Raw genomic sequence first — 14,217 nt, 5'->3', positions numbered from 1 at the left:
AAAAGCTCATGACGGCATCTGCGGCACAATTACCTAAGTTTTAATTAACGTCACTTTCTAAATAGGTATTTATCAAAGAGATTTGGTATTTATAGTATTATTTGAATCTGAAAGTAGGTACCTAATACATATTTATGTTTTGCCAAAATATTGTTTAAAATCGTTAAACCTAATTTTCATAGTGTTTGTATTCTTTTACGATTAATTGGTTACAATAGTATATTGATACGTGAAGACTACTTTTTCCCTAGTGCAAATCGATCATTTGAGTGTTGTAGTTGATTTGTGAATATCATCCATTTCCGATGTGACGAACATCTTTTTAAATGTTGTCAGCGCTTTGTGAAAACAGTCTATTCAATTGTGCGAATATATATTCCCCTTTTTATATTATCATGAGATGGGGAAGCCACTGTCGAAAACTACCCAATCACGACTCGTAACTGGCAAAATCTGACATTCGAATGACGTTTTTCAATATGGCGTCCAATGGCATTTAGTAGTTCCATTTTTGGCCATTCTTCAGATAAGTTTGTAAGGCTGTATGTTTATGTTATCTATGGAGTATGGATTCAAGTGTTTAGAATAATTTGACATTCGCTCTGCAAATTTCAATTTAAAAATCATAACATGTCGGAGGTTTCGTTTAAGAGAACCTTGGTGACGGAGGATCTTTCAAATGTTGAATTCGACACCAGTGAAGATGTCGAAGTTATTCCAACTTTCGATTCCATGGGACTTCGCGAAGAATTATTACGCGGGATTTACGCTTACGGTGAATACAATTGGTTATTCCTTCATTAATTACTACTATTTATACTCAAAAAAATCATAATTCTGCAAAAATACACCCTGTCGATCGATTTTATTCGCTTAACTGTCATTTTGGCAGTGTTTACTTTTTAGGTTATAACATTCCTTGTGACATTTTATATGTTTATATTCCAGGATTTGAAAAGCCTTCCGCAATCCAGCAGCGTAGTATCCAGCCCATAGTGAAAGGCAGAGATGTAATTGCTCAAGCCCAATCAGGAACAGGCAGAACTGCAACATTTTCTATTTCTATTCTTCAGTCATTGGACACGACAGTTCGTGAAACCCAAGTCCTGTGCTTATCACCGACCAGGGAGTTGGCGACGCAGATTCAGAAGGTGATCCTGGCTCTTGGAGACTTTATGAATGTACAGTGCCATGCTTGCATCGGAGGCACAAACCTCGGAGAAGATATCAGATAACTTGATTACGGTCAGCATGTCGTCTCTGGTACTCCAGGGAGAGTATTTGGTTAGCAATCTGTTATTTTTAATTTCTTAACTTATCTATTAATGCAGTTACTTCTAGCCATGGGCCTTACAAAACCTTACAAAATTGTTTCCATACATATTAATATCATTTTTCACCCACGGCACACTAAAGGTCTTCCCAGAATTCCGCGGCAGACCACACGTAAAACAATTTATACACCAAAACATGGACCCCACATAATCATGGTAAAATTAATGGTATTGATTGTATGTTTGCAGCTAATACAGTCACTTGAATTATGGTTAGTTGTCGGGTTAGGATTAATATTCTTTGTCGAGTATTGACATAATAATCATAAATTGTAGCCTACATTCGCATGTTTTAAAATATTAATACCAGCGTAGTAAAATAGCTCCGTAGGTGACTTTTTTCCTGTTGGAGCAAATTTATAATTTGTGTTTATCTCACTTATCTGGTTGACCTGCCACGCCGCCCCCCCTGTACCAAAATTATGGCCATGCACCAAAATTACATTAATTCACTATTTTTATTTGATGAATAATTAAATATACAAACAACATAACACACGATGAAGAACTAAGTAAATGTACATATTTCCGTGTACTTATTTGTATTATCAATTTAATAACTAATCAATGTGATAACTGAGCTTGTTTCTATGAACGTTAAAGTTTTATATATTTTGACTTGATATTTATTTTGAAAGAGCAACACGAAGTTCTCGATCAAGACAGCTTATTATTTTTAATTATAACTTGAGTTGAAAAACTTTTCTCACCTAGGAATGTCGTAGAAAATGGGATCCGAACTGCGATAGCCTTGTCGGAAATCCGAGGATATTCTTTATTAACCGAAATCCAGAATATAGCCAATGGAACATCGGCGAAGTTCAGTTTTAGTGTCCCATCGTTTCTCAATTCAACCAATTCCTCACAAATTTATAGGGAAAGCGTTTCTATAATTTTTTTTGGCATTGGTTGCAAAAGGGTTTCGAATCCAGTCATATTGAATGTATGAAAGTAATGATTAAATTTCTTTTACAGCTAAGTCAAATGTTTTTGAGACGGATCCAAAATTAATAATTGTTTGTTTTAAATGGTGGTCTGATAGGTCCTTTGGTACATTTGTAGAGATCCTTGTCATAACTTCTTCTAATTTATCAGAGCATGTCAATATATTTTCATTCTGACCATGCTTTGTTTTATTAAGTTCATGCAGGTGCTTGTAAATGTGTTATTTCAAATCTTTGACTACAGAGTCATATCCAGATATGTCGTCAAAGGCCCCAATGAACGCATTGTTATAACAATAGGTTACTGTTCCAGGGGACCTCTTTTGGGTGAGGCGATGGTTTCAGTTAGATTATGAAAGAATTCAGTCAGCGTCCTCCTCTAAGATGGTAAGGACCTACTCCGCTCCGCGACAGTGGTCCGTATAAAAAGTTTCCGCACCAAATAATAAGTTAATTAGTAATAAGTTAAACTAAGTAAATTTTATGTAAAGTTAGTTTATAAAGGAATATTGTCTTCGCTAATAAATACTACGAACATAAGATTTAACTAAACATCTTCTTGAATTGTACAACTAACAGTGAAGCTAATTAAAAATTAATACCAGTCTTGTGTTTAATTTGATATTATACCTATCACCCGCACATATCACAAAATAAAAACAAGGGAATAGACATTTTAATCCTAAAATTAATACCAAGGAAAATTACTATCATCTACAACATTTACAAAATTTCAAAAATAAAATGCAAACAAATAAACAATTAATTTTAAATTTTGATATTACACCCATTAAACCACTGAGCTAATCTAATACTTTATTGGGGTGGTATTAATGTCGATTACGCCCACGGTGGCCGCGCGGCATAAGCGTTGGACTACAAAGCCGTGGGTCCCAGGTTCGAATCCTGGGTCTGGCAAGAACAAAAATTGTTTTTCAATTTGTGTGTGTCAGGGTATGGACCTAATAGGTTGAGCAAGTGGCTGACATCCATTTCTCGTAAAAAAAAAACAAAACTCTGTGGAGGCCCATATGATCCTATCAGGATCGGACATGGTCGAAAAAAGAAAAAAAAAATTAATGGCGATATAAAAATGTATGTTTTTTTGTCTGTACCGTATGCGTTCCTATACCATTCATCCGATTGCGATGAAACTTTGGTGAGTTGTTGTACGCACACCCGCGAAGGTTTTTGAATTAGTACAAACATCTTTTTCTTCTATTATATCTTCTTCTTTTCGTATGCGTTCCTATGAATACCATTCTTCCGATTGCAATGAAACTTTAGTGAGTTGTTGTGTGCACGCCCGCGAAGGTTTCTCAATTAGTACAACCATCTTCTCCTTCTTCTATTCTATCTTCTTCTATTCGTGTGCGTTCCTATATCATTCATCCGAAATGAAACTTTGGTGAGTTGTTGTGCGCACACCCGCGAAGGTTTCTGAATTAGTACAAACAAACTTCTTCTTCTATTCATATGCGTTCCTATACCATTCATCCGATTGCGATGAAACTTTTGTCAGTTGTTGTGCGCACACCCACGAAGTTTTTTAAATTAGTTCAACCATCTTCTTCTTATTCTATTCGTATGCGTTCCGATACCATTCATCCGATTGCGGATGAAACTTTGGTGAGTAGTTATGCGCACACCTGTAAAGGTTTCTGAATTAGTCCGACCATCTTCTTCTATTCGTATGCGTTCCTATACCATTCATCTGATTGCAATGAAACTTTTGTCAGTTGTCGTGCGCACACCTGCGAAGGTTTCTGAATTAGTGCAACTGAGTTCTTCAGGAATATTTATAGCCAGAATTCTGTAGCCATTACCGTTTGAGTAGTAAATAAATATCTTCCAATTTCAGATATGATTCGGCGGCGCGTGTTGCGTACGAGATCAATTAAAATGCTGGTCCTCGATGAGGCTGACGAGATGCTGAACAAAGGCTTCAAAGAACAGATCTACGATATTTACCGTTACCTTCCTCCCGCCACTCAGGTGGTGCTGATCTCTGCCACCCTTCCTCACGAAATACTCGAGATGACTTCCAAATTCATGACGGATCCCATCAGAATATTGGTCAAACGGTGAGAGACAGCGCTTTATTATGTAGACAGTTACCATATCACTTAAAACAGTAAATTTATTAATTATATCTTTGGTAATGTGGTGATATTGTAATATCAAAATCACATAAGAGAAATAATTATTTTTCAAATACATTAAATTTAATTGCATTCTCCAAACTCCTCCAATAAATTGTCCTGACTTGTCATGTTCAGTGTGTGAAAGAAGAGGAAATAATTGAATATCAAGACAAGAGTAGAAGACAGCCAAACCTAAATGTATGTTGCGAAGCTTAGAAACAGGACTTCGAACCGGAACTGATCCAAAAACCGTTCTTTTTGTCGGAATGAAAACCGGAACCGAACCGGAAAAAAATATGTTCTATATACATGTTCAAACACAAGCGTTAACATGATCTTATTCCCCACTTTACTTGTCATAGTATTTTAAAAATTATTTATTATTTATTAGTATTTTAAGCGACCGTGCGGTGCAGCACAACCATTGGTTTCGAAGTGTATTGTATGTAAATTATGGTAGAAAAGAAATTTTTAATACAATTAAAAACATTTAAAAATAATTACAAGATAATACGAACTTTTTATATACCACGTTTATAAATATTCTGTTGAATAATATAAACTTGACAATTCTATGTGTCAATAAAACTTTTTATTGTACTTGATAGAAATACTGAATAAATATAAAATACTGAAATGTCATTTTGACATTTCATATTGATTTCCATAGTAACGCACGTATATATTAATAATTTTGTTGCTAGGACCTTCTTAGCAACCAACAATAATAACTTTCCATACAAAACAGAATTAACTGAAAATGAATTCAATTCTGCTTAAAAATGGCTAAAAGTATTAAAAGAATGCGTTGTCGTCGTGTTCTGATATATTCTAAAAGTTTCAAATGTTAAAAATCTTCAATCGTCCAATACAAATCTTGGATAAACAAGAAAAATTTGTACTGGACAAACAAGAATACGAGCTAATTAAAATGTGGTAATTAATCACTAAGAGTTAAACCGAAAACGTTATTTTTTTAGGAACGAAAACCGGTTTAATAAAAAAATAACAGTTCGAAGCCCTGCTTAGAAATGAGGACACTCGGATGCATCTCAGGCAGAATCTTCAGAGATTGTATTAAAAGTGAATAGATCAGAGAAAATTTTGATGTTCAGAATGGGGAATAAAACAAAAGAAAACTGAAATGCACTCATCGATACGATAGGCAAAATCAGTCTCCTACATTGTGTTTCGTGGAAGACTCGGTAGCCATTGTCCTCTGATGGAATGATAACTGGGACTCAACTTTGTAAAAATCTGACACCAAAAAATTATAAAAAGTATATTATATAAGAGATCTTACTCATACAAGAGCTAGAATATAATAGTCGACTATGGTACGGAATGTAATTAAGTATCATTTTTATTTTAGTGATGAGTTGACACTGGAAGGCATCAAACAGTTTTTTGTGACTGTGGAACGCGAGGAATGGAAATTCGACACGCTGTGTGACCTGTACGATAAGCTCACCATCACGCAGGCTGTCATATTCTGCAACACCAAGCGCAAAGTGGACTGGCTTACGGAGAAGATGCGCGATAACATCATGAAGGAGTTCCGTTCAGCACAGAGGTTTGCTTGTTGTATTATTTATGTAGACGGTTATATGTTTAAACCTTCTTATCAAGTGACCTTTGGTAGGATGAAAATTAGCATACCAGTCTTTGATTGATTCCGACACAAAACCCATTTGGATTATATTCTTTTGTGACTAACGATTCAAAAGTGCAATAGAACACAAGCTATAAATAATTGCTAGTACAGTCTTATAATTTAACAGGTGAAATTGTCCCATGTTCTGTCCCATGCATTTTGAATAAACTGCCGTGGTTAAATAGCATTGCATCTGAAATTTTTCAAATTCTGTAATTAATGGCCACCATCACGTTACATACCTACTATAACTAGACAACATTGACAGTAGACTGACATTTAGTGGGCATATAGATACCATTTGTAAAAAGGCGCTAAAGATGTTGGGCTTTGTCTTGCGTACTTCCCGGGTCTTTTCGGATGTTACGGTACTAAAAATTCTATATAACTCCTTAGTTAGAAGCAGGCTTGAGAGTGGGTCTATCATTTGGGCCCCGCATCAGTTGAAGTACGACCTTATGGTGGAGAGAGTACAAAAGAAATTTTTGAGACTCCTTTACTTTCGGCTGTATAGATATTATCCGTGGCTCTATCCGACTGACTTTCTCTTAGGGATGCTACATAATGTAGCTTAAAATTTAAAAGGGATCTTTATTTAGCTACATATTTTTTCAGACTTATACGCGGCGTAAATGTGAACTCTGCCATTCTTGGTGGTGTTGGCTTGTGTGTCTCTGATAATTACCTTAGGAATCGAGGGCATCCGTTGTTTGTTCTCCTAGGGTGCAGAACTAACCTGCCAGTAGTAATGCCAATTGGGAGGGCAATAACCATGTTTAATGAAATCGCTTCGGATATTGATATATTCCACTTAAGTGAGGGTGAATTTAGGTGGACATTGTTTTATAAGTTTTTAAGATAGGGTCTATCAAAGTCCACTCTGTGTGCTTCCATCTACTTTTATTTTTGTTATTTTATCTTATTTCTTATTTTATTAATTGTAACACTTATTTTATGTCATGTCGTGAACGCTTTGAATTTATAATTTGTTATGTTCATTATATGTAAAATAAATAAATTTGATTTGATTTGAACATAAAATAATAATCATCGCTTTCATCTGACTCCGCACCAATGTGTGTTATCAAGTTTTCCATGTGTCCTAAATCACTTGCCCTACAAGAATCTTCGATTTTTATATCATGCTCACAGCATTTCTTTCCATTTATTTGGAGTGTAATTAAGGAATAACTGATCAAAAATTTTATGTTACATCATATCTATCAATTTTTTGACTTGGAGGTGTAGAAGTGTTTTATTGAGAGTATGCTATCTAATATCAACTTAATTGGAGATAGAAAGATTATTGCAATGGGAGATTTTAATCTAAACTCAGCGCGTAGTGGTAAAAGAGCCAGCGATGACCTTGAATTTATATGTTGTTTTTGGATTTTCTCAGCACAATGATGTCTCTAACTCTAGCAATGGACTTTTGGATAGGGTATTTAGCAATATCAACTTGTTGCTTTCACTATGCATGTCTCCTCTTGTACGCGAAGATGTGTATCATCCAACTTTAGTTTTTCTGCTCAGGTTTCGGTCGACTCGTCCGCTTCAGACTCCAATTCCCTCTTACAAAACCAACCAATTCGGCGGGTGGAGGTTTGAAGGCGGAAACTTCAAGCTGCTTTACTCATTGATGAGTGAAGTGGACTGGAGTGAGTTGCTCGAGATTTGTGATGTGAATGAGGCGGTACAATGTTTTTACAATATTGTGTATAATATTTTTGACCAATGTTTTTCGAGGAAGTCGCCATGTCGTGGTGGAAGGCGATACCCGAGGTGGTTTTCTCGGGAGATTATTTGGGACATTAAGGTCAAGCATAACTATCATACAGCATGGAAGGCTGGGCATGATCAGACTGACTATATCATGTTTAGCATCTATCGTTCGAAAGTGAGACAAGCTGTTCGACGGGCCTATCGAACATATTATATGGAAACAGTAGGAGATTCCATTCGCGAAAATCCTAAATTGTTTTGGAATTACGTAAAATCGTTAAGAAGAGATGGTGGGTTTACCGATAGGATGAGTTGGAAGGGCGAAGAGGTGACCGGACATGGAGTGGCAGAAGCATTTGCTGGTCATTTCAAGTCTGTCTACGCAAGTAGTATTCCAAATCTGGTTATTGCCTCAACGTCATGAAAACCGTCATGTGGTGCCCAATCCGTCGATATTTTTTCAATTAATGAGGGCGATGTACTTAAGTTTATTAAAAAACTAAAGAATACTCGCTCTTTGGGACCTGATTGTTCCTACATTTTTTTTAAAGGGTTGTATTGACTTCGTCAAAGGCCCGCTTTCGTATATATTTAATCTCGCAATGGAGACAGGTATCTTCCAGGAAACGTGGAAGATGTCGAAGGTTACTCCAATCCATAAGAGTGGTACAGAGTCATCAGTGGAGAATTACAGGCCGGTAGCTGTTCTCTCTGCACCAGCAAAATTTCTTGAGATGACCATGCACAACATGATTTCTCCAAAAATTGAGTCATTTATAATAAACGAACAGCATGGATTTAGAGCAGGCCGATCAACGGAAACTAATCTGATGGTATTTACCGATTATGTGTCATCGGCACTGGATAGAGGCCACCAGGTTGAGTGTTCTTACAATGACTTCTCGAAAGCATTTGACAAGGTCGATCATGACATCCTGATGGAAAAACTCCAACTTATTGGATTGTCGGATCGATTTTTGAAGCTATTCGGGAGTTATTTTAGGAACAGTCAACAATACGTATCTTACGGCCTTTATCAGTCACAGACTTTGTACACATTTTCTGGTGTGTCCCAGGGCTCAAACTTAGGGCCGTTGCTGTTCACAATTTTTATAAATGACATAGCATTGGTAATAAAAAATGCTATGTTTTTCTTGTTCGCTGATGACTTGAAACTCTTTTTGGAAGTTGTCACCTTGGACGATTGTCGTCAGCTCCAACTTGATATAGATAATATATTAAATTGGGGCAGGCTTAACAAACTAGAATTCAATATTGATAAATGCAATCTTTTATCATTTACCAGAGCCTCAAAAGTGTTGTTTTTCCAATACTCAATGCATGGCAGAGTTCTGTCACGAATATCATCTGTAAGGGATCTTGGCATTACGTTTGAGAGTAAACTGACATTTATTAGCCATATAGTTACCATTTGTAACAAAGCGCTTAAAATGTTGGGCTTCGTCATGCGTACTTAATAAACTAAATTATAATAATAAATATGACCATAAAATAAAATGTAATAATAAGATGTGACCCTGCAACGAATTCACATTTTATTACATTTTTATATAATTGTAAGATTATTTTTAAATAAAAAAAAAAATTTTAAATCTATTTACATAATGTTTTCAGATACATATTTATTAATTCTGAAATTGTAAATTATCAAAAAATAATCTCAAATTGCAAGCTTCATATTTTTCCGCTAGGTTCTCTGCTGGCATGCCTCTCCCCCTTAAAGGTGGACCAGCTTGTAACTCTTGCATCGGTTGAGAATTGATGCAACAGTAGTGCAGTCGAGTCAGGTCCAATTTTAGTGATGACTGATGAGGCTGCATGAGCTGCTTGGATGCGATGAAAGGGTGCACAGATCGCTTCTGAACTCCTGTTACTAAAAAAATGTAAACAAATAATAACTAACTCACTCTGAAATAAAATTAATTACATGTTACGACATACGAAATGCAAGTACTAAACAGTTGTATAGTAAAAACTATTTGTCAGTTTACATATTCTATTAGATTTTAAAAATGCATAAATTAATGATATTATAGCTGAATAATTAATATTATAATAATTATAATAAATGGCCACGATGGTCGAGCGCGGCTTACAGGTCGGCTTATAATGTCGTGGATCCCAGGTTCGAAACCTGTGTCTGGCAAATACATAATATATTGTTTTTCAATTTGTGTTTGGAGTCAGAGTATGGACCTAATAGGTGGTATTGAGGAAGTGGCTAACATCCATTTCTTATAAAAACAAAAATCTGTTGATGCAAACCTCTACTCTGCGGAGGCCCATATGATCTTCTTAGGATCGGACATGGTCTAATAATGGATAATAATAGCCCATCTTTACTTATCTTTATGTTTTTGAGATTCCCGCAGCATGCGGCTGAGCCAAGGTCAAGGTGTCCCTTCTCCGCATTCGATATGATGAAAGGCTGCACATTCCTCTTTCTTGACCCCCTTACTAAAAAAAATGTAAACAAATAATAACTTAGTCCGAAATAAAGATAATCGTCGTAAATACTAAGGAAGAAAAAAGTGACGCGTAGAAGTGATAAAATGTTTCGGAAGAACCTTGAAAATGTCTGAAAGTTTTCGTAATCTGCGAAATGCAAGTACCTACTAACAATAATGATTGTAGAATAAAAACTATTTGTCAGTATATAGGTACATATTATGCACCTCCAATCATATTATTTAGGTAGGTACAAATAAGGGTAACGTCCACAGGGTGGATTGCAGTCTCTAATGTGGGATTCATTTATTTAGCTATCAGAATCGGGTATATATTTAAATGTTTGAGTTAGTCAACTTTGGTAAAAGAATGCATTTGTAATGGACTACAAGGAATCGTCACGTCAGTAATTAAAGATGGTTTAGAATGGCTCTAAGTACAATCATCGGATGCACTACGCGGAATAAAATTTAATACAATTATTGTTTAAGTGTCAGCATCATCTTCTTGTCTATATATAGAAGTACTATCTGATAATAGGGAATAAAGTTTTGAGAATGACATACCACACATTTCTGCTTACTTCCGGATTAGTCTATTGGGAGAAAATGATTTCTGCATACTCCCGCCGTTGAAGGTACGTAGTTTGGTTAGCAGTTTAATTTTTCTATTCACGATTAAATGAATCGATTGCCACCATTCGTGATCTGCCTTTGGTGGGATTTGACAAGGCACCTTAACCTGTCACCCAACAGCAGCGAGACATCTTAAAATTGAAAAGAATGACAATAGGATTATCATAATATAGATAACATATAATTGGTAATTGGTTTGAAGTAAACGTTTCTATTTTGGTATGACATAACGAACAAAAAGAGAATGATTACATTATATATTGGCACGCATTAAATGACAGTTACGTATGACAACTTAGTGAAAGTTTTCGATTTAGTGTCATACATTTTATTTCAGTCAATTACAAAAATAACCTTCAATTGCACACATAAACCACGTAATTCTTGATTGATTCCTTAATATTAAAATAACTAGCGTATCATTATCATTGTTATATCATGGTCAAATTAATAAATATAAGATGTTTCGTATTATTTTGTAAGGATAGCATATCAGTCTAGAAGTTGATCGGTGTAATATTATTTTATTACAATAGTCAATATGCCAAACGTTTTGTCACATATAATAAATATTAACAAGCATAATAACAAAATACATACCAATATAATATTAATTCTGGACAGTCGAATACTTTAATAACACAGTTTAATTGTACTGATAATAATATGTCGATAAGAATGGCATTTGCTAAGACTTCATACAGATCAAAAAAATGTTTGTTTGAATGTTTCAAATTGAAATTCAGTTGAAAATGTCCCTTTGAGGCGGACGAAACCGGTCCAAATTTAATTATTAAAGTGGAATAAGTACTACAAAAAAATTTGCGTTTTATTAATTCAAACAACAATACAATGCAGTTCCACCATGAATTGACAGTTAACAAAATAAAAGAAATTAATATCATATCAACTCCCAGTTTAAGTGATTAACAACTATTTTCGAAATGTGAATAAGTAATGTGAATCATCTCAAATTGCAAGCTTCGTATTTTTCCGCTAGGTGTCTCTGGTCTCAACGTAAATAACACAACTTTATAATAATAAGGGTATTGTAAATTAGCGATTATAAATATATCGACAAGTGAAAAAAACTAGGTACTTATGAATGGTACCCAGTGACGTCTCTAGACAACATGCCGCCCCTAAGCAGCATCAAAATCCCGCCCCATTTTTTATGCAGTATTTTTTACCATACTGTCATGACTCCAATATCTAAAAAATGTGTTGTATGTATACACTACTAACAAAATAATACCACTAAAACATACAAAATTAAATTTAGATATAAAAAGCGCATAAATATAATATAAATAAGTTAAACACTTAAAAGATACACCAGCTGACAACTGTTAAACCCTTTATGTTAATAATTAATACATTTTGTTGCCAACCACTGAGCTGATTTTTTTAGTGGAAAGATATTTTTGTTATTGTTAAGTTTAGGTGCCTATGTTTATATATTATAACAAATCCAAATGATTCTCCACGATTTGCCGCCCCCAAGCGACGCTCAATCAGCCTACACCCACGGGTCGTCACTGATGGTACCTATAGTGAATGCTTCCGTGATAGAAAATAATAAAAAAATACTTACTAGATTCATTTCTTCACACATATTGTTTGGATCGAGATAACAATTAATATCTGAAAGAAAATTTAAAAAAAAACATGAGTTAAAATATCAAATATGTACCTAGTGCATAAATCATAAAATGCATGTTCAGTGTGGTTTTTACGATTTCGGGTCACAAGGAGGGCGACTGCCGGCTTTGGGGATCACCGTGAGATGACCCTTTTTCCAGCAGTCGGGGAATATGCCACTACTCATGCATTCTTTGTAGAGTTGCGTGATCTCGTGTGAGGCAAGAGACCACGCCCTTCTCGCTAGCGCGTTATCTATGCAGTCAAGCCCCGGGGCTTTGCCAATCGGGAGGCTGGCAAACAGGATCCCTAGTTCGGACATGGTAGTGGCTGCGGATCGCGGAGTGTTTAAGGGGAGCAGCGCATAGACGCGAAGCTGCTGAAAGCGGTCGTTGTCAATGTCGAGCGACTCGTTGTCCTGCGGGATAAGAGCATCCAACAGGACTGTGGCGGACTCTTCAGAGCTATTGGTGAACGATCCGTCGGGGCGCCGTACCGCCGACATGAGTTTTACGGGCCGTAAGCCCAGCTTCATCACGCGGAAGGGGGGGCCCCACGGATCATTGCCACCCATTTCAGTGACGAACTCTCTCCAGTGCACCTTCTTAGCCTTACTGATTGCCTTTTTGAACTTGAGTCTAGTGGTCCTGTAGGTGACCGCAAGCGGATGGTCCGCGTGCAGCGGCCCCTCCAGCGATCTTCGCGCTGCTTGTAAGGCCCTTCTGGCCCTCCTCATCGTGTCTCTCAGTCTTGTCAGTCTCGGCTTCCACCAGGGTGCGAGATTCGGCGGTCTCGGGGTCGTCCTTCCGATAGTGCCCTCCGCTTTTTCAATCATGAGATTCGTGAGGTCCTCAGCCGCAGCGTGCATGTCCTTTGGCGGAGGGCGCGAGGCCATCCTGTCCAGACCCTCAGCAAACTCGCGGTCAAAACGTACCCAGTCGGTTCCCTTGGTCCTGAAACGCCTCGGCAGTGACTCGCTCACAAGTGGAGCGAGAGACGCGTGGCCCCTCTCGGTCCTGTAGGCGAACGTGATCAGACGGTGGTCGCTTGCTGACGCTTCCAAATGGACAGTCCAGTTCACGACGCGTCCGGCAGAACCAGTGGATATCAAAGAGTTGCCACGAGTTCCTCGAGGGGCGCCGGATTGTCCCGGCCAGACCGCGGCCCCCGGGGGGCCCACAGCCATGATTGAACGTTGACGTCCTCTCCCACTATAATCTGTTTGCCGCGGCATGCAAACAGAATTTTACCGAGCTGCTCGACGCATTTCAGGATGTTTACGCTGAATTTAAAGTAAGAAGAGACCACCACAATGGAGTTCCCCGATCGGTCGGAGACCTCCGCTACGGCAAAGAGTTCGCTCGACAAGTGGGCAAGGTGTAGCACCACTAGGGTAGGATTCGCAACGAAGATGCAGGCCATGGACCCCAGGCCGTGGTGCATTACCCGACCCCCACTGAAACCCAGGTTGGGGCCGTAGGAGTAAGGCTCCTGCACCAGGACCAAATCGATGTCCATTTCCCGAACCGCCTTGATCAGCTCCGCCGTTATAGCCTTCCCTTTGCCCGCATTTAACTGACCGAACCGAATCATTGAATCGAATAATCCGTTCGGTTCCGCTCCTGTGCCATTGCGTACTTGCGCGCTGGGCAATCAGGGTCGATCGCTGCATGT

At 37.5% G+C, this 14,217-nt stretch overlaps 1 pseudogene across 1 annotated transcript in view; it reads left to right on the top strand.

Annotated features, from left to right (window-relative positions):
* Positions 1-615: 615 nt before the first annotated feature.
* The window catches only part of LOC147079333 (eukaryotic initiation factor 4A-III-like), a 56,115-nt pseudogene continuing 42,513 nt past the window's right edge, over positions 616-14,217 (top strand). The window contains exons 1-4 of the transcript XR_015069236.1: positions 616-775; positions 949-1,284; positions 4,140-4,362; positions 5,795-5,995. The product of XR_015069236.1 is annotated as a eukaryotic initiation factor 4A-III-like (transcript). The remainder of the gene's footprint in view (positions 776-948; positions 1,285-4,139; positions 4,363-5,794; positions 5,996-14,217) is intronic.

The sequence above is a fragment of the Rhyacophila brunnea genome, unplaced genomic scaffold, assembly GCF_057557595.1.
Source record: "Rhyacophila brunnea isolate RB1 unplaced genomic scaffold, BYU_Rbru_1.0 scaffold_1, whole genome shotgun sequence".
Classification (NCBI taxonomy): domain Eukaryota; kingdom Metazoa; phylum Arthropoda; class Insecta; order Trichoptera; family Rhyacophilidae; genus Rhyacophila; species Rhyacophila brunnea.
Note: the sequence above shows the minus strand (reverse complement) of the source record. Positions and strands in the feature narration are given on the sequence as shown.